A 24,533-nucleotide genomic window follows, 5' to 3' on the forward strand; every position below is an offset into this window, starting at 1 on the left:
CATAAGAGTGAATGAGATCACCAAGGGAGGTCATCTAGATATCAAGGATATAGAGGAGCAGGGATCAAAGAATATGCTGAAGCATGCTGTAATATTTAAAAAATCAAAAAGGTGCTAGTAAAACTGGATATCTACATGTAAAAGAATGAAGTTGAATAATTACCTTATACCATATACAGAAATTAACTCAAAATAGATCAAAGACCTAAACTTAAGAGATATAACAATAAAACACTTAGAATAAAACATAGGGGAAATCTTTATGGCATTGAATCTGACAATGATTTCTTGGATAGGATACCAATAGCACAAGCAATGAAAGAAAAAATTGGACTTAATCAAATTAAAATTTTTTATGCATTGAAGGACACTATAAAGAGAGTGAAAAGACAACCCACAGAATGAAAAAAATATTTGTAAATCATATATCTGACAGGAGATTAATATCCAGGGGAGAAAAAGAACTCCTACAACTCAATAACCAAAAAACAAACAACACAATTTTCAAAAATGGGCAAAAGGCTTGAATAGACATTTCTCCGAGGAAAATGTAAAAATAACAAATAAGTACATGAAAAATGCTCAACACCATTATTCATTAGAGATATACAAATCAAAACTACAATGAGACACCTCTTTACACCTATTAGGATGGCTATATTTTTAAAAATGGGAAATAATAAGTGTTGGCAAGGATGTAGAAAAATTGAAACCCTCATACATCACTAGTGGGCATGAAATGTAAAATGATACAGCCACTGTGGAAAACCACTGAGCAATTCCTCAAAAAGTTACCCAGAATGTTACTATATGATCCAAGAATTCCACTCCTAGGTATATACCCAAACAAACCGAAAGCAGAAATTCAAACAGATATTTATACACCAATATTCATATCACTGTTATTAAAATAGTCCAAAGGTGGTAACAACTCAAATGCAAATGTCCATCAGCAGATGAATGAATAAACAAAATATATAGTGGTGAAAACTATTTGACCATAAAAAGGAATGAAATTCTGAAATGTGTTATAACATGAATGAAGCTTGAAGACATTATGCTTAAGCATTTCACTTAAGTGAAAGAAGCCAGACACAAAAGAACAAATACTATATGATTCCACCCATATGAGGTCCCTAGAATAGACAAATTTATAGAGACAGAGAGTAGAATAGAGGGGACTGGGGGCCAGGGGGAGGTGGGAATGAGGAGTTAGTACTTAATGAGTACAAAATTTCCGTTTGGGATGATAAAAAAAACGTTCTAGAAATGGATAGTGGTGATGGTTGCACAACACTGTGAATGTATTTAATGTCACTGAATTGTACACTTTAAAATAGTTACAATGGTAAATTTCATGTTGTATATACCTTGCCATGATTTTTTTAAAGTCAGGAAGTAGAGGAGAACAACAAATGAAATTAAGAGAGATTAGCAAGGAGGGTAGGACAAAATCTAGAAAAATGTGTGGCACCTTTGAAGCAATTAAGAGAATGACCATAGTTTTCAATGCCACTGAAACAGTGGGTAGCATGAGGGGGAAGAGGGCTGAGAATTGACCACTGGGTTCAGCAGTGTGGAGGTGATGGGGTCCTTGATAAAAACAGTTTCAGTAGTATGATAAGGATTAAAGATTTAACTCAGACTTAAATGGGTTAAAGAAAACATATGAGCTGAAAAAGTAGAGACAAAGAGTAGAAACTGACTTTTTGGGAAGTTTTGCTCTGAAGAGTAATAGTGAAGTGGGATAAAAGAGGGACAGTAAGTCTAGGGAGGCCTTTTTGGTAATGAGACTCTTTCTTTGCTCCTAGGAAGTAAATGTCAGTTGGACCCCTTGTGGATTTTATGTCATATAAAGACCTAATTTCCATGACAAACAAAAAGCTGAGCACTGCACATTAGAAAGCAAGCAAAATACTTAAATTATAACTAGTAAGAAATGTGAACCAATCCTTCCAATTAATCACAAGATTCGACCTCTTCCCAAAAGTTGGGGTCCATATCCACACTCCCTAGCTAAAAAAGCACATGGAAAATTTGTAAATGACCCAGGGAAAATCACAAATATGAGAAGTTTTGGTAAACAAGAAATAAAGAAGTAAAAGGAAAAAGAAAGAAGAGAAAAAAATGAAGAAATATTTAATAATTCTTTTCATGTGACTGTAGGGCTTTTACACAGAAAATTTGTGAATATTTTTCTTCATATACTCAGAGGAGCAATAAAATAAAGCAAAATGACATAAACAACAGGATTGGCCTTGGGAAAAGCAAAATAGCGTATTACCTATTACATACATATTACATATTACAGCATAAAATTTGAAACATTGGAATGAGTTTCTGGTTACAAAACCTGTTTCCTATTGCTTATGAAACCAGATAAGTCCTATCTAATATTATTCCAGAATTTCTGACCAATACTATAAGACATTAAACCAAAAATGAGGTACAAGTATTGACAGGCAGAAGAAAGAATTTTTATTATTTTCAGACATTAAGATTGTACACCTAGTTAAGGCAAGAGAATCAATAGGAAAACCATTAGAATTAATAAGCACATTTTAAGAAGTGGCTGGATACAGGGTAATTATCTAGAAATCAATAGTTTAGGTAATAAGCAGCAAGAAATATAAAGAAAGCACAACACAATCTTTAAAAATACCCTAGAAATAACTTATAATAAGTGTTTAGATCCTATATATATATAAAAGCTTCTTTTATTAAGAGAAATCAAAGAAGATTTGAATATCATGATCCTGGTTGGGCCGACTTAATCTTGTAAAGATGACTATTCTTCCTAAATGAAAGGTAATGCAGTTCTGATGATAATCTCATGAGGATTGATTTTAATTTGACAATATATTTCTAACATTCATCTGGAATTATAAATAGGCAAAAAATAACCAAGAAGAATTTTGAAGAGAAATTATAGTAAGCTTATTCTTCTAGATATTAAAGCTATCTATAAATCTCAAATAATTGAAATAATGAGACCAGTAAAAGATTTATAGAGGGAGCAATAGAACAGAAGAAATAATACAAGAACAAAACTCTGGAATGCATAAATATTTACTATACGATCGAGCAGGTATTACAAATCAGTTGGGAAAGGATAGATTTTTCCATAAGAAGTATAGAATGACAGCTATATAAGAAAATCATAGTAAACTATTACCATATCATGGACCAAAATAAACTTTATTAGATTAAAAAGTTAAACATAAATCATCAAAGCACATAAAAGCTAGAAGAATAGGCATTTGATTTTTGAGTAAAGAAAGGTTTCCTAAGTTTAAACATAATTTTTAAAATGACAAAGAAAAAGATACACAGCATGAAAAGTAAAATGACAAATTGAGAAAATATTTACAACAAATATGATAGAATAAAATTAATATCCATAAGATATAAATTCTTAAAATTGGTAAGATAACTCTAAGACATGATATAAAAATGTCCAAAGGACAATCTAAAAAAGAAAAAATGCAAATGGCTAGAAAAATAACCTCATTAAAAATAAAAAATAATCAAATTGAACAACAAATATGATAGGAATAATAATGGCCCCCAATCAATCATACCCTCTGGGTCCATGCCCCTTTGCAACCTGACTTTGATACTCTTTTCATGAAGAAATGAAATCTATCTCCTTATCCCTTGAAGCAGGGATGGCCTTGTGATTTGCTTAGACCAAAAGAATCTGATAGAAATTACTTTGTGCTAGTTCTGGAGCTTAGGCCTTAGGAGGCCTTGTTTCTCTATCTTGCCATTGATTTGGAGCCCTGAGATGGTGAAGAATCTCAGTCTAACATGTATTTCAGAATTAGAAATCATGATGGGGAGAAAAAAGGTGATTCAGCCAACAGCTAGAAATAACTTCCAGACATTTAAGTTGAAGCCATCTTAGCCTCTTCAGCCCCCATTCAGCTGTCACAGAACTAGAGATGCATAATTGATCTGAGACCCGGAGAAGAACCATATAGCCCCAGATGGCCAGCCCATAGAATCATAAGATATAATAAATCATTTTTTAACTTACTATGCTTTGGAGTGGTTTACTGATACAACAAATTTCCATTTTTATCTACCAAATTAGCAAAGAATTAAAAGAAAAAAAAGACACTAATCACTAATGAAGAAACAGCAAAATTTAATGTTAGGAGCGTAATTGGAATATAATCCATTGGGGTTGGCGTGTCTTAATGACCCTGTGGTAGCCTTGGTCCACAATTTCCTTTTTATTGCCTATTCCTATGCTAGAGTTTCCCTCTGGATGAAGAGAATGTTTTCTCTTAAATATCTTCATCCACCAACCAGAGCTCAACCTCGATTTTAAATGGGCCAATCCAACTGCAGTATTAAAGAGGTTCTAGGGGGTCCCTAGGTGGCTCAGCAGTTGAGCATCTGCCTTGGGCTCAGGTTGTGATCCTGGAATCCTGGGATCGAGTCCCACATCAGGCTCCCTGCATGGAGCCTGCTTCTCCCTCTGCCTGTGTCTCTGGCACTCTCTCTCTCTCTCTCTCTCTCTCTCTCTCTCTCTCAAATAAATAAATAAATAAATAAATAAATAAATAAAATATTTTTTTAAAAATAAAATAAAGAGGTTCTAGATGTATGGATTATTTAAAGGCTAGGAATTGAAAGAGGATCCCATACTTTCTAACATTATGACTCAGTCTCTTCACCAGACAAAAAGGATTCTAGATTATACAGATGAGGAACAACTTTAAGTGAACCGTCATTTATTTCAGTCTCAGAGACACTGTAATCAATTAGCCTCCACCAAAGATCTCTGTGGGTTAAGTTATTCTGACAAGCATTGGGTTTATTGCCTATTATGATAACCACACCCAGTGGCATCTAGCGATCAAGTGCTCTTATCATTCATTACTCTGCCTCAACCACTCCATTTCAGTGATTGTATTTTCTGTCTTTATCCCCTGTCTATAGAGAACCACCAATACAGCAATACAGCTTTTTCCAAGGATGCTGTTTTCACCTTCACCAATTTATTTTTTATTGCCATAAGGAAGGGAATATTTTTGAGGCCTCCTCAGGGGACATAGTTGTGAGCTGGGTAAGCCAGTCACACATGATAAATCCACTCCAACATTCTCATTTCTCTAAGAATTTTAATTCCTTATTTCACATCATGCCAAGGTATTGCTGGCATCCCAACTTCAGTTCATACAGGCCACCACTAAGTACAAATTTTAGTCAAACAATGAAGCAAACAGAACAAGCTGCTTGAATCCAGAATATATGGCAAGGGCATTCTTGTTCATTAATTCAGCTCAATCTAAAATTACTTTGATCACTGTTTTGTTGTTGCACTTAGTTATTGTTGTTATCCCTATTCCCCTCAAAATCAGATCACACTCAAGATTTTGTGACTTCAATCACTATTAAAGACTTCAGGAATTACAAGAGGGATCTCAGGGCTGTTACACAATCTTCCACTATTCTCTTGCCCTCCCCTTTCTACTCCAGATATTTTTCAGACGCCCATGTTCCCAATAAATTAGACAAATGAAATAGACAAAGTCCTATAAAGACTCCTAGAAAAATGACTCAAAAGGAAAGAAAATCTGAACAGATGTATAACAAGGAAAGAAATTGAATTAGTAATAAAAATACTACATACATTCCACACAAGAACCGATACAAAAATTTTCATAGCAGCATTATTCATAATAGCCAAAAGTACAAACAATACAAATGTCCATGAATTGGTGAATGGAAAAATAAAATGTAGTATATCTATTCAATGTAATATTATTTAGCAATAATAATATTAATATAACAATGTATAAAATGAATAACAAGATTCAGTAATAAAAGGGACCGTAGCATTGATACATCCTACTACATGGATGAACCTTGAAAACATTATGCTAAATGAAAGAAGCCACAGGACTACATATTGTATGGTTTATATAATATTTACATAATATTTCCAGAATAGGCAAATAGAGTGTTTGCATAGAGGTAGAAGAATTGGGGGAAATGGAGGTTGACTGCTAAGAATATGGGGTTTTTATTTAAAGTGATTAAAATGTTCTAAAATTGATTATGGTGATGGTTTCACAATTCTCTGGCTATATTAAGACATCTTGAATATTTCTTTGCTTTAAATGGGTTAATTACATGGTATGTGAATTACATCTCAATAAAGTTATTACAAAAAAAGAACTGTTCCCACAGATGACTTTTTCTGCTTCAGTTAACCTTTGAAGAAGTATAACTCTGGCCTCTGTTCTCACTGCTCCTTTTGCTCCTTCCAATATTATTAAAATGTCAAATGTCAGAGAGATAAATATATTGGTCATAAGAATGAGATAGAGGCAAAACTGACAGCCAGAGGAAATACTAACTCTATATGAAATACAAGACTTTCTTGACACAATATTTATGCTGTCTGCAAGAGACTCATTTTAGACCCAAAGACACCTCCAGATTTAAAGTGAGGTGGTAGAAAACCATTTATCATGCAAATGGACATCAAAAGAAAGCTGAAGAGCAATTCTTATATAGGAAAAATTAGATTTTAAACCAAAGACTATTATAAGAGATGAGGAAGGACACTACATCATAATTAAAGGGTCTATCCAACAACATCTAATATAAATATTTACACTCCTAACATGGGAGCAGCCAATTATATAAGCTGATTAATAAAAAATTAGACACATCAGTAATAATACAATAATAATAAGGGACTTTAACACCTCACTCACTGCAATGGACAGATCATCTAAACAGAATATCAACAAGGACTTTGAATGACATACCGCAACAGATGGACTTCACAGATATATTGAGAACATTCCATCCTAAAGCAACAAAATACACATTCTTCTTGACTGCACATGGAACATTTTCCAAATGGATCACATACTAGGTCACAAATCAGGTCTCAAGTGGTACAAAACGACTGGGATCATCCCTTGCATATTTTTGGACCACAATGCTTTCAAACTGGAACTCAATAACAGGAGGAAATTTGGAAAGAACTCAAATACATGGAGGCTGAAGAGCATCCTACTAAAGAATAAATGGGTCAACCAGGAAATTAAAGAATTTATTAAAAATTCATGGAAACAAAAAAAATGAAAACACAATTGTTCAAAACCTTTGGGATACAGCAAAGGCAGTCTCAAGAGGGAAGTATATAGCAATACAAGCCTTTCTCAAGAAATAAGAAAGGTCTCAAATATACAACCTAACCTCATACCCAAAGGAGCTGTAGAAAGAACAGCAAATAAAGCCTAAACCAAGCAAGAGAAGATAAATAATAAAGAGTAGAGCAGAAATCAATGAAATAGAAGCCAAAGGAGCAGTAGAAGAGATCAAGGAAACTAAGAGCTGGTTCTCTGAAAGAATTAGTAAGATTGATAAACCCTTGGCCAGACTTATCAAAAAGAAATGAGAAAGAACCCAAATAAATAAAATGATGAATTAAAGAGGGGAGATCACAACTAACATTGAAGAAATACAATTATAAGAACATATTATGAGCAAATATATGCCAACAAATTAGGCAATCTGGAAGAAATGAATGCACTCCTAGAGATGTATGAACTACCAAAACTGAAACAAAAGAAATAGAAAACCTGAACAGAGTCATAACCAGCAAGGAAATTAAAGCAGCAATCAAAAATCTCCCAACAAAGAAGAGTCCAGGGCTGGGTGGCTTCCCAGGGGAATTCTACCAAACATTTAAAGAATTAATACCTATTCTGAAGCTGTTTCAAAAATAGAAATGGAAGGAAAACTTCCACTTTCTGAGACCAGCATTACCTTGATCCCAAAACCAGACAAAGACACCACCAAAAAGTAGAATTACAGACCAATATCTTTGATGAACATGGATGTCAAAATTCTCACCAAGATACTAGCCAATAGGATCCGATAGTAATTACAAGGATTATTCACCACAACCAAGTGGGATTTATTCCTGGGCTGCAAGGGAGGTTCAACATCCACAAATCCATCAATGTGATACACTACATTAATAAAAGAAAGTACAAGAACTATATGATCCTCTCAATAGATGCAGAAAAAGCATTTGACAAAATACAGCATGCATCCTTTCTTGGTTAAAACTCTCTATAGTGTAGGGATAGAGGGAACATACCTCAAAATCATAAAAGCCATCTATGAAAAGCCCACAGTGAATTTCATTCTCAATGGGGAAAAACTGAGAGCTTTACCTCTAAGGTCAGGAACAAGGCAGGGATGTCTACTATCGCCACTGCTATTCAACATAGTACTAGAAGTCCTAGCCTCGGCAATCAAACAACAAAAAGAAATAAAAGGCATCCAAATTAGCAAAGAAGAAGTCAAGCTCTCACACTTTGCAGATGACATGATACCCTATATGGAAAAACCCAAAAGACTCCACCCCAAGATTGCTAGAACTCATACAGCAATTCAGCAACGTGGCAGGATACAAATTCAATGCATAGAAATCAGTGGCATTTCTATACACTAACAATGAGACTGAAGAAAGAGAAATTAAGGAATCAATCCCATTGACAATTGCACCCAAAACCATAAGATACTGAGGAATAAACCTAACCAAAGAGGCAAAGGTACTCAGAAAACTATAGGACACTCATGAAGAAATTGAGGAAGACACACAAAAAAAATGGAAAAACATTCTATGCTCATGGATTGAAAGAATAAATATTGTTAAAATTTCTATGCTACCTAGAGCAATCTAGACATTCAGTGCAATCCCTATCTAAATACCATCAACTTATTTCACAGAGTTGGAACAAATAATCCTAATATTTGTATGGAACCAGAAAAGACCTCGAATAACCAAAGGAATGTTGAAAAAGAAAATCAAAACTGGCAGCATCATAATTCCATAATTCAAGCTATATTACAAAGCTATAGTCATCAAGACAGTGTGGTACTAGCACAAAAACAAACACACAGATCAATGGAGCAAAATAGAGAACCCAGAAATGGACCCTCAACTCTATAGTCAACTAATCTTTGACAACGCAAGAAAGAATATCCAATGGGGAAAAAAAACAGTCTCTTCAACAAATGCTGTTGGGAAAATTAGACAGCCACATGCAAAAGAGTGAAACTGGACCATTTCCTCACACCATATACAAAAATAGACTCAAAATGGATGGAAGACCTAAACGTGAGACAGGAATCCATCAAAATCCTAGAGAAGAACAAAGGGAGCAACCTCTTTGACCTCAGCTGCAGTAACTTCTTACTAGACACATCTCCAGAGGAAAGGGGGGGGGGGGGAAAGGTGAATATGAACTATTGAGACTTTATCAAGATAAAAAGCTTTTGCACACACACAAAAAAAGCTTTTGAACAGCAAAGAAAACAGTCAACAAAACCAAAAGACAACTGACAGAATGGGAGAAGATATTTCCAAATGACATATCTTATAAAGGGCTAGTATCAAAAATCTAGAACTCATCAAACTCAACATCCAAAGAACAAATAATCCAGTCAAGAAATGGGCAGAAGACATAAAGAGACATTTCTCCAAAGAAAACGTACAAATGGCCAACAGACACATAAAAAAATGCTCCACAACACTCGACATCAGGGAAATGAAAACCACAATGAGATACCACCTCACACCAATTAGAATGGATAAAATTAACAAGTCAGGAAACAGCAGATGTGGGAGAGGATGTGGAGAAAGGGGAACCCTCTTACACTATTGGTGGGAATGCAAGCTGGTACAGCCACTCTGGAAAACAGTATGGAGGTTCCCCAAAAAAGTTGAAAATAGAGCTACACTATGACCCAGCAATTGCATTACTGGCTAATCATCCCAAACATACAAATGTAGTCATCTGAAGAGGCACCTGCACCCCAATGTTTATGGCAGTAATGCCCACAATAGCCCAACTATGGAAAGTGCCCAGATGTCCATTGACAGATGAATGGATAAAGAAGATTGGTATATATATACAACGGACTCTACTCAGCCATCAAAAAAGAACAAAATCTTGCCATTTGCAATGACATGGATGGAATTAGAGGATATTATGCTAAGCAAAATTAGTCAATCATAGGAAGACAATTATTATATGATCTCACTCATATGTGGAATTTAAGAAACATAACAAAGGATCATAGGGGAAGAGAGGAAAAGATAAAAGAAGACAAAATCACAGAGGAAGACACTCTATAAGAGACTCTTAATCATAGGAAACAAACTGAGGGTTGTTGGAGAGGTTGAGGAGAAGGGATAGGGTAGGTGGGTTTTGGACATTAAGGAGGACACATCATGTAATGAGAACTGGGTGTTATATAAGACTGATGAATCACTGACCTCTACTTCTGAAACCAATAATACATTTTATGTTAATTAATTGAATTTAAATAAAAAATGTTTAAAAAGAAAAAAACAAAATCAGTTGGACTTGAGAAAACCTCTACTTGGTAAATACCACAAATTTTTCAATATTAGATATATAAGAACTTAGGAATTTAAACATATAACTTAAATTTTAAACTTTAAAAATATTCCTTTATTATTCAAGTTATACAACTTTATTGTAAACTAAATAGGTAATACAGATAAGCAAAAAGAAAACTTTTTAAGGGGCACCTGGGTGCTCAGTCAGTTAAGTGTCTGCCTTCAGCTCAGGTCATGATCTCAGGTCCTGTGATGGAGCCCCACACCTTTCTTCTCAATGGGGAGTCTGCTTCTCCCTCTGCTCCTCCCCCTGCTCCTGTGCTCTCTCACTCTCTCTCTCCCTCTGAAATAAATAAATGAAGTCTTTAAAAAAAAAACTTTTTATAGGGATCCCTGGGTGGCTCAGTGGTTTGGTGCCTGCCTTCGGCCCAGGGTGTGATCCTGGAGTCCCGGGATCGAGTCCCACATCAGGCTTCCTGCATGGAGCCTGCTTCTCCTCTGTCTGTGTCTCTGCCCCCCTCCCCGTGTCTCTCATGAATAAACAAATAAATAAATCTTTTTTTAAAACTTTTTATAAAAATCACACATATTAAAATCAATCAGAATACTGTTATCATTTTATCACTTTTTCTATGTAAGTATACACATGCAAACACATGGGATTGTACTGCAGAGTACTTGGAGATTTGTGAGTTGTATCTTCTACTCACATCATATTAAGAAATCTTTTCATATTAATATACAGTTTTATCATATTCTTAATTGCTGTATAGTATTCATTTTTACAGACACCTTAATTTGTCATCTTTTGTTGCCAGACATTTACGTTATTCCCTGTTTTTCTTTTTCACAAACAGTATAAAAATAACATTCTTGTCTACCCATCTTTATATGCATGTTGAATTATTGCCTTGGGATAGTGATTAGAGGTGAAATTTTTGAGCTAAATAATGTATATGGATATGATATATATTGCCAAATTTCTCAGAAGGATAATTCCATCAGTAACAACCTTTAGTTATGTAAAGGTGCCTGCTTTCCCACATCTCAGCCAAGATCATGTGTCTGCAATCTTTTATCCTTACTATTCTGAGAAAGGATATCCCATTATTATTTTAATTTGCACTTATTTGTTTCACGTGTTTTAATGTTTCACCTGTCTCTTCATTAGTAAGTTTACCATTCACAAGTAAACTTAGTCCATTTTTATTAGTTTTATTTTTCTTATCTACAATAGCTCTTTAAATGCTAAGGATATTAATCTTTTCTCTGTTGTGGCTGTTATAAATATATTTTTCCCATTTTACAGACATTTTTACAGTGCTTTCGCCACAGAGAACTTCTATGGTCAAATTTCTTCAAATTTTTCAGTCTTTCCTTCTGATTTCTCCTCAGGGAATGCTTAGAAAATCCTCCCTAGATTAAGACATATACCTACAGTTTCTCCAACAATATTTTTTACTTCAAATATTCAAATATTTAATCCATCTAGATTTAAATAGAGTTCCAAATGAATTTTTCCACATCATTAACCAAGTGTCTTAGCATCAGTTGTTAATTTCATCTTTCACCACAAATTTGAGATGCTGTTTTTCTCATATATTCCAATTCCTATAAACACAACAGTGTGTTTCTCTACTCTTACTTCTCCCCTGGGCTGTCTGATTCTTTCTGCAACTAGATCCCTGCATTTACTGGGCTATTCCTCCTCCAACACCAGGTCTCCCTCAGCTGAGCAGTCGCAGCATTGGCTACATTCCCCTGACACTTCGAGTCTTCCCTGAGGTGAGGCAAAAAAAAAAAAAAAAAAAAAAAAGACTAAAAAAAAAGACTTCTCTCCCTATGATTTGTGCTCTGTTACATGGCAGTCACAGATAGGTTACTTGGTTCACAACAAACTGCACAGTTTAATGACTTATTGTTTTTGTTTTGGCCAATAATCACAGTCCTTTGTTCTTTCTAGCATAGACTATTATTCATTCAATAGAAGACCATCAGGGTACTTGGATCAGGATATTGTCAAGTAAGGGCTACCATGCCATCTATACCTAAAATCACTGCTCCTCACCCAAACTTTAGATGTTGTTGAGCCTGGTTTTCCACGTCTCCCATTGTAGAAGGCAATGTTCTTACAATGCCCTAAAAGGCCTAAAAGGCCCTGCATGAGCTGGCCCACCTTTTTCTCTTTAATCTCATTTCCTACAATGTCCTTGACAATTTCCACTTCATTCACACTAACATCCTCACTATCTCTTCAACTCTCCTGTCAGGGCAGGCAGGTCCTATCAGGACGTTTGTACCAGCTGTTCCCTCTTCCTGGAATTGTCTTCCCTCAGATATCCACATGGATCACTTCCTTCATATTTTTGCTGACATGTCACCTTGTAAAAGATGTGTTCTCAAACTACCTGTTATGGACTGAATTATGACCCCCTAACTCATATGTTGAAGCCTTAACCCCTAATGTGACTATATTTGGAGACAGGGTTTATAAGAAAGTAACAAATGTTAAATGAGGTCTTAAGGGTGGGGCTTTAATATGATAGGGCTGCTGTTCCTTATAAGAAGAGGAAGACGGGGCGCCTAGGTGGCTCAGTCGTTGAGGGTCTGCCTTTGGTTCAGGACATGATCCCGGGGTCCTGGGATCGAGTCTCGCATGGGGGCTCCCTGCGGGGAGCCTGCTTCTCCCTCTGCCTGTGTCTCTGCCTCTCTGTGTGTGTGTCTCTCATGAATAAATACATTAAAAAAAAGAAGAAGAGGAAGAGACACCAGAGCTCACTCATGTGCTCTTGTACTCTGTCTCACCACCCATGTGCAAAGAGGAAAGGTCATATGAGGACATAGCAAAAAGATAAGCATTTATGCAACAGGAAAAGAATCCTCACTAGAAACCAAATTTTCCAGCACCTTGATCATTTTTGACTTCCATAACTGTGAGAAAATAAATATCTGTTGTTTAAGCCACCCAGTCTGTGGTAGTTTGTTATGGCAGTCCAAGCAGCCCAAGACAAGACCCCATCCATATGTTAACACCATCACCTTGTGTGCTTGTACTGCTAATCTCCCTTATTTGTTCTACCCTCGCCCTTACTATCTTCTAAAATAATCTAAAATTTACTTTTTATTATTTTAATTGTTTATTGTCTGTCTTCTTCCACTAGAGTATAAACTTATGGGTGCAAAGAGTTCTGTTCCTTTTATTTATTGATGTATCCCCAGCATATAAAACTATAACTGTAACATAGAAGACTCTCAATAAATATCTGTTGAATAAATAAATGAACCACAGCAGACTCCTTCTTCTTTTAAGGTAAATTTTCTCTCAGAAGCCCAATTCCCTATCCCAGTCCATCAGGTGGCATTGTTGTAAGACCATCCTACCTCGAGGACACAATTTGAGTTCTTTGTCCAGATGGGTCCTCAGCTCCCTTGACAACCAGTGTAAGGCAATAAATACTAAACTGTAATTGACAACTGCCAAAGCCCCACTGGAAAACAATGTAGAATGTGCCTTGGAACTATTCCTCCATCAGACAGGAAGCATTTATGGGTCCACTCCTGTAGCTCTTTGTTTCAGAGTAACATCCAGAGGTGTTAACTTCCATGCCCCATTCTATGCCATATGTGCAGACTGAACAAGATGTAACTTGAGATGATCCTTCAGCATGCACAGGAAATGGCCATGACAACTACTGCTGAAATCATAAGAAGGCAGAGGGAATGGAGTTTGGGGGCACAAATCATTAACTACATTTGGTTACCATAAGTTACATTTTAAGAAGAGCTTTAGTATCCCACGGTCAAACTATTTCTATTTCTATATATTCTATTACTAACATTTCATTTTTATTATATAAAATGAACTTTGCTGGAAGGATGTGATCCATAATATGCCACACCAAACCCACACCTGAGAAGAATACAGTTGCTGTGGACAGAAAGTTAGCTTGCGGTTCTCAATCCACCTTTTTTTTTAAGATTTTATTTATTTATTCATGAAACACAGAGAGAGAGAGAGAGAGAGAGAGAGAGAGAGAGAGAGAGAGAGAAAGAGAGAGAGAGAGGCAGAGACACAGACAGACGGAGAACCAGGCTCCATGCAGGGAGCCTGACGTGGGGCTCGATCCCGGAACCCCAGGATTACGCCCTGGGCTGAAGGTGGCGCTAAACTGCTGAGCCACCCGGGCTGCCCTCAATCCACATTTTCATCAACAATGTCACTTGTTGAATTGTGAGACTTCTTCCTCATCCACACTGGCTCTTCCTCCTGGTAATCTTCAGTCTATAGGTAAAAGTATTACCCATGATTCCTGCTCCTCAGGGGACAAGGCATGTGTGATATTACACCACGAACTGCCTTAGTATCTCAAGGTCAAACTATATCTACTTCTCAGAAGACTCTTCCTTCTCTTTTATTAATTAAAACTATTGCACCAACTCACTAAAATGGTACAGTATCCACGAACAACTGTTCTTTGCTCAGAGCAAAATATCTCCAAGTGAGGACTTCATCTGAGCACATAGTGTTCATCATTTTTCTAGAAAATTACAACTAAATCAATCCCATATTTGAAGGGTGCAAGAAGCTTAGTAAATGGAAAAAATAAAGTACCTGCAAAATAGGAAGAAAAAAAAGAGGAAGAACTCAAGAATGCACAAAGAAATCTTCAGAAGCTTACTTCTGGACAACATTTATGGTTGGAGGAAGAAGAAGATGCTTAGAAAATATTTGTGTCTATAACCACCTAAAATATCATGTCTGGTATTTTTAGATGCAAGACTAACTCTTGAATAAGGAATGCTCCTGGCTAGGAGGAAATGCCTGGCATGTAGTAGGTATTTAATAGGTGTGTATTTGTTAAAAGCACAATACATCTTTCAATTTAACCCCTGATTCTACACCTGAGAAAACAACAGCTACTTTAGACTTGGTATTCCCCAAGCATTCTTCAGATTTAGGCTCATGCAGAATCGAACACATCATGTTCTAGGCAATGTGCTAGATGCTTCAATATAAGTTTATTTCATTGAGCCTTCACCCAAACCTATTATTTGGTAGATGAGAATATTAGAGGTCAGAGAAGTTTAGTCTTTTGCTCAAGATCACATAGTTAGAAAATGTACAGCCAAGATTCCAACTGCAAGCTCAGGGAGTGGGTGTTTTTGTTTGTTTGTTTGTTTGTTTGTTTGTTTGTTTGTTTAAAGGCCTTAAATTCCTTTACACTCCTTTCATGAAGAGGGAACTGCTCTAAAACTCCTTGCCTTGAATCTAGGCAGGCTTGTAACTGCTTTGACCACAAGAGAAAGATGAAAATGATGCTGTGTGATTATTGCTGAGGCTAGATCATAAATGCGCCTTGCCCTGGCTCTCTGGGAGCACTTGCATCATCCAGAAGCTCCCTCTTTGGACTTCCCCTCTCAGGACCCAGCCTCATACTGTGAGAAGCCCAAGCCACATGGAGAGCCATGCCTTGGTCATCTGATCAACAATCCTGCTGAACCTAGCCCAAACCCCAGACATATGAGGGAAGAAGCTTCCAGATGATTCCAGCCCCCAGCCACTCAAGTTACCCCAAACTAACTAAGGACCCACACATCATGGATCAGAGACAAGCCACACCCACTGTGCCTTGTCTGAATCTGTGAACCCCAGAAGCTGTGAGCATAATAAAATAGTGGTTGTTATTTACACCAATAATTTGGGATGGTTAAGGAGCAATACTAACTGTAACAGAAACCTTTCCCAAAACTTTAAATATTCAATGCATTTATAATGACACACAATCCCATAAAGTCTCACAAGATCATAAAAAAGCCATGACTGCCACCCAGATCCCTCTAAGCTAGAGGGGCGTAGAAAGCAAAGTCTGTGGCCCAAACTCTGGTCTGGGTTTTGTTTTTAAAACTCTGGCCTCAGAAATTTCTCACTCCTTATTAGACCTTTCTAGTATCTTTTTCTACCTAGTACTTTGTCTTGGTCCCACAAAGTATCTTTTTCCCTTCTGATCCTTCCTAGCACTAAGACTTCTATGTTCTTTCTTTACAGTTTCCCTTCTGTGTCCCTAAAAGCCGGAGGGAAAAATATAGTTTCTCTTGCTCTCAGTCTCAAGACTGGATCACCAACCCTACTTCAGTTGAAATCACTATTTTCCACACATATCCAAGCCCACTCACCCTTGAGGTCTGCCTCCTGTTCTCTCAACACTAAGCATGAGGCCAGGAAGGCACCCATCCTTCTCTCCTCTAACGTCTTCTCCCCTAGAGAGAGCATAAGTGCCAGATCAAGGGTCTATCCAGAGAGGAAAAGCAGAGCATCCTCAGTAATTATTGACGTTCAGTAAAAATTGGATTTTATTAAGACCTTACATTAAATACATGTTGTCATTTTTTTAATTAAGCATGTACTTGCATTAGAATCTCAATCAGATCAAAACAATTAACTGACCATAGAAAACACAATTCAAGATAACTATTCTAACACTTTCCCAAAATAAAAGCAAGGCTTTGGGAGGATCTTTCTGCTTTAGAGGCTCTGATCACTTCCCAAGCACAGCTGGGGCTGAGCCGGGCGGGGGGGGGGGGGGGGGGGCAGGCGGGATTTAAGCTTCACATTGGGAATGTGTGGTCTCTTATCTAAGCGGGCTCCAACTTAAACCCAGACAGAGCAGCCGTGTATTCTACATAATGAGAGCTGAAAGGCAATATAATTTAGCATCCCTGGACATAGAGACTAAGTACACATTAGTTAAGACCTAAAATTCTCCTATCCAAGGTTTATTTCTTTGACTTATGGCTTTGTTCTCTTACTTTAAAATGCAAATATCTTATGAGTTACTTACAACTTAGGGACAGTGGCAGGTCTTGCTAACTGCCTACTTATCTATTTTCCCCTTCTTTTCTGGTTACAGAAGTCCAGGTTGGAGGTTAGGCATAGCAATGTGCCCTGATTCCATTTCATCTAGGGGTGGTCATGTGACCCAGCTCTGGTTTCTGAAATATAAATGGATATATAAGTGGCCACCCAGATAGCTTGTTAAAAAGGGAAGACTTATAAAAACAATAGCTCTTTCCTTTTTCCATTCTTTCTTCCTGAAAGATAAACGCAAGTAGTGGAGGCACAGCAGCCACACTGCAAACCCAAGGATAAATAAGAGCTATAGGTTACAATGGCAGAGTAGGAAGATAGAAGGAACCTAATTTGTTAATGGCATTACAAAACCTCCATACTGGTGCCACAGTCAGCTTATCCTGTCCCAAATGGAGGGTGGGGGGAGAGTTGGCTTTTGAGTCATGGCTCTAGAGAGAAGTTTGTTTCTCTAATGGATGCAATGTTACAAAGGTTTAGGAAATCATACAGGGAGTGAGTTTTGAAACGAGCAAGAAAGCACAGAGAAGTTATGGGCTTTAAGAACTGTATGAATAAAAGGTGTCCCTGAAGGAGAAAACCATGGAAGTGGAATGTATGGGGCCCTGAAGATCAGCTTATCATGAATAACTTAGGTTTTACCCTGCAACAAAGCTAAATGGAGAAATAATTCCATGATCTTCTATTAGTGGGAGAAAAGAAAGTATTTATAGTATATTTATGAAACAATAACCTGAATACTCAACATGCTTATGCTTAAGGAGAAGTTTTCTGGGACAAATCACAATTCTAGTCAAGAGGCTTTCATAAACAACATAGAAGGCCAAAATTTTCTGAATAGTGTCTCCACAGGAACTGGTGTGGAGTATGAATTCACTAATAAAAATGACATTGAATTGCCATTTTTGTTCTCCTGAAATGCAGTTATTATTGGCTGGATATTGGCAGTGCATAAGTTGGTAAAAACATTACCTAGGACCACTTAAATTTTTTGCCAAGAGCTTTGTTATTTAAGAGCTAAGACATCAATCACTCTAAAGAGAAGAATATGATCCAATTTTAATATTTAACCTAAAATATTTATGCCAACTTTGACTTCTTTCATGAGGATTTCATGCATAAAATCAAAGACAAGCCAAGGTTCAAAATGGTGGACAATTACCTTTAGCTTGGAATTATCTGTCCTATTTACTACATCTCTTTTAGGAAAACATTGCTCAAAGTTGTAGGTACCTTTTGTGAAATCCCTCCAGCCAATCATTAAGTGGGAATCGAATAAGTCACAGTGCTTTCAGTTTAACTCCACAAAGAATTTTCCCATTCTGTGGCACTGGAGTTGAGCAGTGCTTCTCCAACTGTAATATGCAATATGACTCATCCAGGGCTCTTGTGAAAATACAGGTTCTGATTCAGTACATCCAGAGTGAGGCCTGAGATTCTGCATTTCTAATAGGCAATGATGATGATGCTGGTCCATGAACCATGAACCACACTTTGAGTATCCAGGAAGTAGAGCATGGGCTAACCTGGCTGCTCCTCAGAATCATTTAGGGATCTTGTTTTAAAAAAAAATAAAATAAAACAAACCCAAAGTCTTGGGCCACATCCGGCTCTACAAATTCAGAATCTCCGGGAAAGAGGTGCAGGAGTTTGTATTATTAACCATCTCCCCAGGTGATTCCTATTCAGCCATAAGCTGCACCTGGTCTGCAATGAGTATAGCAGCATGTCTCAAAGAGGAGCTGTGCACCCCCTAAATCAGAATTGCCTGAGGAGCTTGAGGATTGTGCAGATACCTCTCTGCAAATACCTCCCTTCTGCTGCCTAGGAAGGAGGCAAAGGGTGGAGGGAGTAGAGAAAATAAGGAGATGGTATAAAAAGGGAAATTGACGTCATTTCAACTCCCACCTGGCAGGAGTAGAGAGGGCCAATTCTCCTGGAAGTGACAGCATGGAACGCGCCTCCCGCTGCCTGACCACCTGCACCTCCTTCCTTCTCTTCCTCTCCCTGGCAACTGCCCCAGCCAAAGCTGCCCCTCAGGGGCTGCTGGGAGGCCTAGTTAGAGAGGAAGGAGAGGAATGAAGAGGAAAGAGATAGGGGAGGGGGGCCTTGAAAAATAAAGTGAAAGTAAAGGAATTACAAATAGCCTTCAGCTTCTGTTCATATTGCAATTCAATCCAATGCAAATAAATACCTATTTCAATATCTGTACTTGCTGAAATGATAATAATGTATTATCTGGCCAAAAGAGTGCATTCCAATTACATAAAATTGTGTCTATGTGTAGAAAAAAGGTCTGGAATATTGTGAACTATATTAATCTCCAAGTAGTGGAATTCAAGGTATACTAATCTGTATTGTTTGAATGTTTCACGCTAAGCATGAATTATTTTTATAATGACATGAATAATAAAGCCGTTTTCATTTGGGGGAACAAAAACAAGCTTTCACAGTGCTAACATAGTATAGGAGACAGACCAAGGTGAATACAGGCCCTTCCTTTGGGAAGCTCACAAACTCAGTAGACTGACTCATGAATTCTGAGTTGCAGAAATATACAGCTAGGTGACCCTGCAATAGACATCAGGGCTGGCCTGTCCTGTAAAAGGTGGCATTTCTCCTGAAAGTCCAAGATGGATCCCAAATGTCTGTTATTGAATGCAGATCTGAATAGGAGTTTTAATGCATTAAAGGAGAGAAATGTTTCAAGGTTAATTAGTGTAAGTAAAGTAGCTCTGGGGGGGATATGTATGGGTCAGAGGCATCTATGAAAAGCAACTGTAATGCTACAGAAAGATTGCACTCTTGTGGCTATAACATGGGATGAGCCAAGAGCTCTGCTGGAGATTAAGCAAGTAAACCGGAGACCTTATCAAAGATGGAACCACTCCTGATTGCCCTGGGACTTACTCCTCGTGGTATTGAATTATAATAGAATTGCCACTTGAAAATGAATTAAATAGCAAGTAGACAAGGAACCATGATCTCAAGCAGAAGTTTCATCCATCAGACAAAAGATGAGCTCATGAGAAGAATCGGGGCTATGATGGGTCTGCTCACTTGGGAATTTCTTGGGTACTGCAGCCCTGTGGTATCTCCCACTGGCTTAACTCTGATCATGGAAAATAAAAAATAAAATGTTTGTGGGTCCAGTCTCCTGAGTAAAGCATAAGGAGAAAAAGAAAAATAGAAAGCAGCCTGGAAGGAGAGGAGAACGTAAAGAATTAAATCACCCCTAGGATTTCGAAAGCTGGGTCAGCAAAACCCTGAAACTCCAAGTTTCTGAACTTGCGCTTTGGCCATCCACAACCTAAAGAGATTTTTCTCTTTTAGTTTCCTATACCTATTGCTTTTTATTAGTTCAAACTTCAGCAGGGAGCACTAGTTTGTTAAATGATAAGTATGAACTTAAATATGAGAACAAAAATGTTTACACCATTCCAAGGCACCTTTTTTTAAAAAAGATTTTATTTATTTATTCATGAGAGACAGAGAGAGAGGGGCAGAGACACAGGCAGAAGGAAAAGCAGGCTCCATGCCGGGAGCCTGACGTGGGACTTGATCCCAGGTCTCCAGGATCACGCCCTGGGCTGGAGGCAGTGCTAAACCGCTGAGCCACACGGGGCTGCCCCCAAGGCACGTTCTTAACGGTGGTAGATAATGCAGAAAAAAAGGAGGACATTCCACTCCGGGGCTGCATGACACACTTTCACTTCAGAAAATCCCAGCCACCTTCATCAGTGACTTGGGAGGAAAAGCTATCTGCTAAGGCCCAAGGTAAAAGAGAAATGTTTCTGGGAGATGGGAATGAGATGAGGAAAGTGGAGGAGGAAGATCAATGTGGAGACAACTGATTATAATACAGTGTCGTGACAGATAGGCCCAGTGGCCATCTCTGGGTCATTTACTGCCTTCTCCTGATATTTCCATTGCTTTTTCCTGGATACTCAGGAAGTAGGGAGCTGCAAAGATAGTTATCATGCCTAAGGCTAATTTTCCTGCTAGAAAAAGGTAGGATTTACTAGGTTCTCTGCAGTGACTTTGAAAATATCTGTGATACAGCGTCAACAGCTGAAGTCCAAAAAAGTATCTCTAGGTGGGGGGACATGAGTGATCAAAAATAGGAGATGAGAAATAGTCACTGCTTTGTTTGCCACCAGCATTAATTACACTAGTGCTTTTACAGTTTAAAAGAATGGGGGATCCCTGGGTGGTGCAGTGGTTTAGCACCTGCCTTCGGCCCAAGACCTGATCCTGGAGTCTCAGGATCAAGTCCCACGTTGAGCTCCCTGCAAGGAGCCTACTTCTCCCTCTGCCTCTCTCTCTCTTTCTCTTTCATGAATAAATAAATAAAAATCTTTTTTTAAAAAAAAAAGAAAGAAAGAATGCTGCATTTAGGAAGGTTTGGCTGATATTATTTCCGTATCTCTCAGGGTCTGAGATCTAGAACACCTGAGTGCCTCCCTTGAGAAAGCTGCTAGTTAAGCCCTAACTCCCCAGGCAACATCAACCTAAAATACCTACAGACAAAAAAAAAATGGTTCTGGATCAAGATTGTGATTTTCCTTCCTCATTCTCAGGCCCATCAGGAGAGATCTCTGAGTAGATACGCAAGGAAATTTGCCACTTGACCATTATCTGCTTGCAGATCCAAAGTTCTACAAGACCTCTTCCAAAATGTATGTAGAGTATACATGCTTGTGAGAAATGCTGGGTGTTAAATGCAACCATCATAAGCCGAATTATTGTTCATTCATCATGGTCGTAAAGTCTGACCTCAGGAGATTCATTGATCCTGGCTACTCAAAGTGTGCTTTCTGAACCAGCAGCAGCATCTAGGGGCTTGTTGGAAATGCAGAGTCTCAGGCCCTACCCCAGACCTACAAAATCAGAATCTACATTTTAGCAAACCCCTCAGGTGCTCTGGGTGGATTTCTAAGTGTGAGAAGCACTACTCAAGATTCTGTCTTGAGGAGGTCATTTTCATCAAGTTCTATTCTTAATAGGAAACAGGTAGAGAAGTAAAATGCTCAACAGAGCTATGAATACTAACCAGGAAAATGTGAAGTTTTTAGTGAATATTGAAAGCAAGCCAACAACGACAGTTTTTAAAGGCTAATAGACCCTGCCCTGAGAGGTCAAAAGGCAGATGCTACAAGGAGAGTGGCTCTAATTATGAAGATGGGTCCTTGGACGTGGCCAGTCACTGCACACTACCCCCTTCCTCTCCTGCTTCCAGTCTTTCACTAAAATGCCACATGGTTCTTTTGGCAGAATTAGCTCCCAGATTTGCAGTAGGAATTAGACAAGAACATCGTCTCCCTTCCTTGAAGATGCAGGGATGGGGGCTAGAGCAGGCAACAGGGAGCACTTTGGAGGCCAATAGTCAGCAAAACGGAAACTGGAGAAGGGGTGCCAAGATATTAATGCCAGAGGAAACACAAGGGCGCAAACCTGTGAGAGAGGGAGGTGAGTGATGTATTGCCAGGTATCTGAGACCAGAGGGGCAAGAGCTGCTGGGGACTTGATAAGAAACCAAAGGTGGGAGGACAGAATTGTCTCCAGGTGGGGTGGGGGGCTGCTCTAGATTAAAGCCACTATTTTTGGTTTTATTAGCCAGTGCCTTGTAGATGGGCCCAGCTAAAGAACCAGGGGAACAGCAGATTTAACATGGGAATGAACTGATGAAAACGGTTGAAACAAGCGTAGAGATAAATTCGTCCAACATCTCTGGACAGGCTGATGGATCTATTTGAAAGAATTGAGGGATGTGATCTTGAAAAGCACAAGTGAGGGTGGAATGTTACCCAAAGAACCAGACCTCACCAAAATACTGAAATAGGTATTTTGCTACCAATATCCTCTCTCTGCTCCTGCCTTTCTTCTTCCTATTCCCTCCACCAACCTACATTCAAACCGCTGGTTTAATATCTGTCCTACCAATTCCTTTAAACCCCTACATGTCAAGCAATAGATTTGGTGTCCTCTTTCAAGGAGATTGATTTTGTGCACTTTGAAAGACCAAGCCCCCTTCCAATCCCACAACAGTTATGTCCCCTGAATCCCCTCAAACCACATTAATAGATATCTAGCTGAAGGCCAGGTTTGTGTACATGACATCCTGAGGGAATAAGGAAGAGGACCTCCATAACTAGGTAAAGGGGCTAAAAGAGATGGATGACTTCAAAATTTCGACCCTGAGTTCTTGAGAAATGGACAAAGTGACTAATAGACTGGGGGCAATGGAGATAATGTATTTTTACTAAATATAGTGTTGTTTTATCAAAATTCTTTAACAATATTATAATTTTTTAACAATATTATAATTTATTTTAGATATAATCTAGATTTCTCATTCATACTTTTTAGTCTTTTCTTGTTATGACATTTATAATTTTCCCAGGTAATTATCATACCTCCTTTTGTTCTCCTTGAATTTCATGCCACTCAAATGCCCACCAATTACCCCAGTTGGTTCAAATGCCTGGAATTCCCAGAGAACAGAATTGGCAGGAAACAAATATCCCCAATACTTGAGAGCAGAGAGTGAATGGTGTTTTTTTTTAACAATGGTAATTAGAATTCTGTTCTCCTTGTGGATAGTGTAGTTTAACCAATTATGCTGAACTATTCACTTGATAGGGAGAGGGGGAAGAAATACTACTCTCATTATTTTCTGAAAATCTGTCATCTTCCTAAGGTTTTGTTTGGCACACACAGATGGTCCTGGTGGCAGTGCAAAACTGAACTCTGCAGCAGGGGACATATTGGCCGAATGGTGCAACTCCCATTTCATGTGTGCCCTCTACATTATTTCTCAAATTAAACATGCTAGTAACATCCATAATTACATGTTGCAAGCAACTGAGCTGTAGTTTGAAGTGTACTTAGATGCTAATCAGACTTCAGGGAATCCCTAGGAACAATGTATTCAAGCCTCCTCTAGCCTCTAGCTTAGATGCCAGTCACAGGTTCTTTTATAATGCCAACATTTTACCCATAATTTCTAATTACCCCCGATAATTTAGAATGCTTCTTGAAAGGAAAAATAGCAGAAAGCTAATCCATAGGAGGCTTAGAAAACCATTTTCCAGTATTACCAAGTTTATTTTATGTTACTGGTGTCTTTGCAGGCCACATCAAATATGGCAGGGGGTGCAGTTAGACAAAACTTAAGACCTAAGCTATCCTCAAAGATCCTGTGCCTCAGCTTCCAATGCAGCCATTCTGAGATTCTGTTCCACCCATGCCCCTTCC

This window comes from Canis lupus, chromosome X (genome assembly GCF_048164855.1).
Source record: "Canis lupus baileyi chromosome X, mCanLup2.hap1, whole genome shotgun sequence".
NCBI lineage: Eukaryota > Metazoa > Chordata > Mammalia > Carnivora > Canidae > Canis > Canis lupus.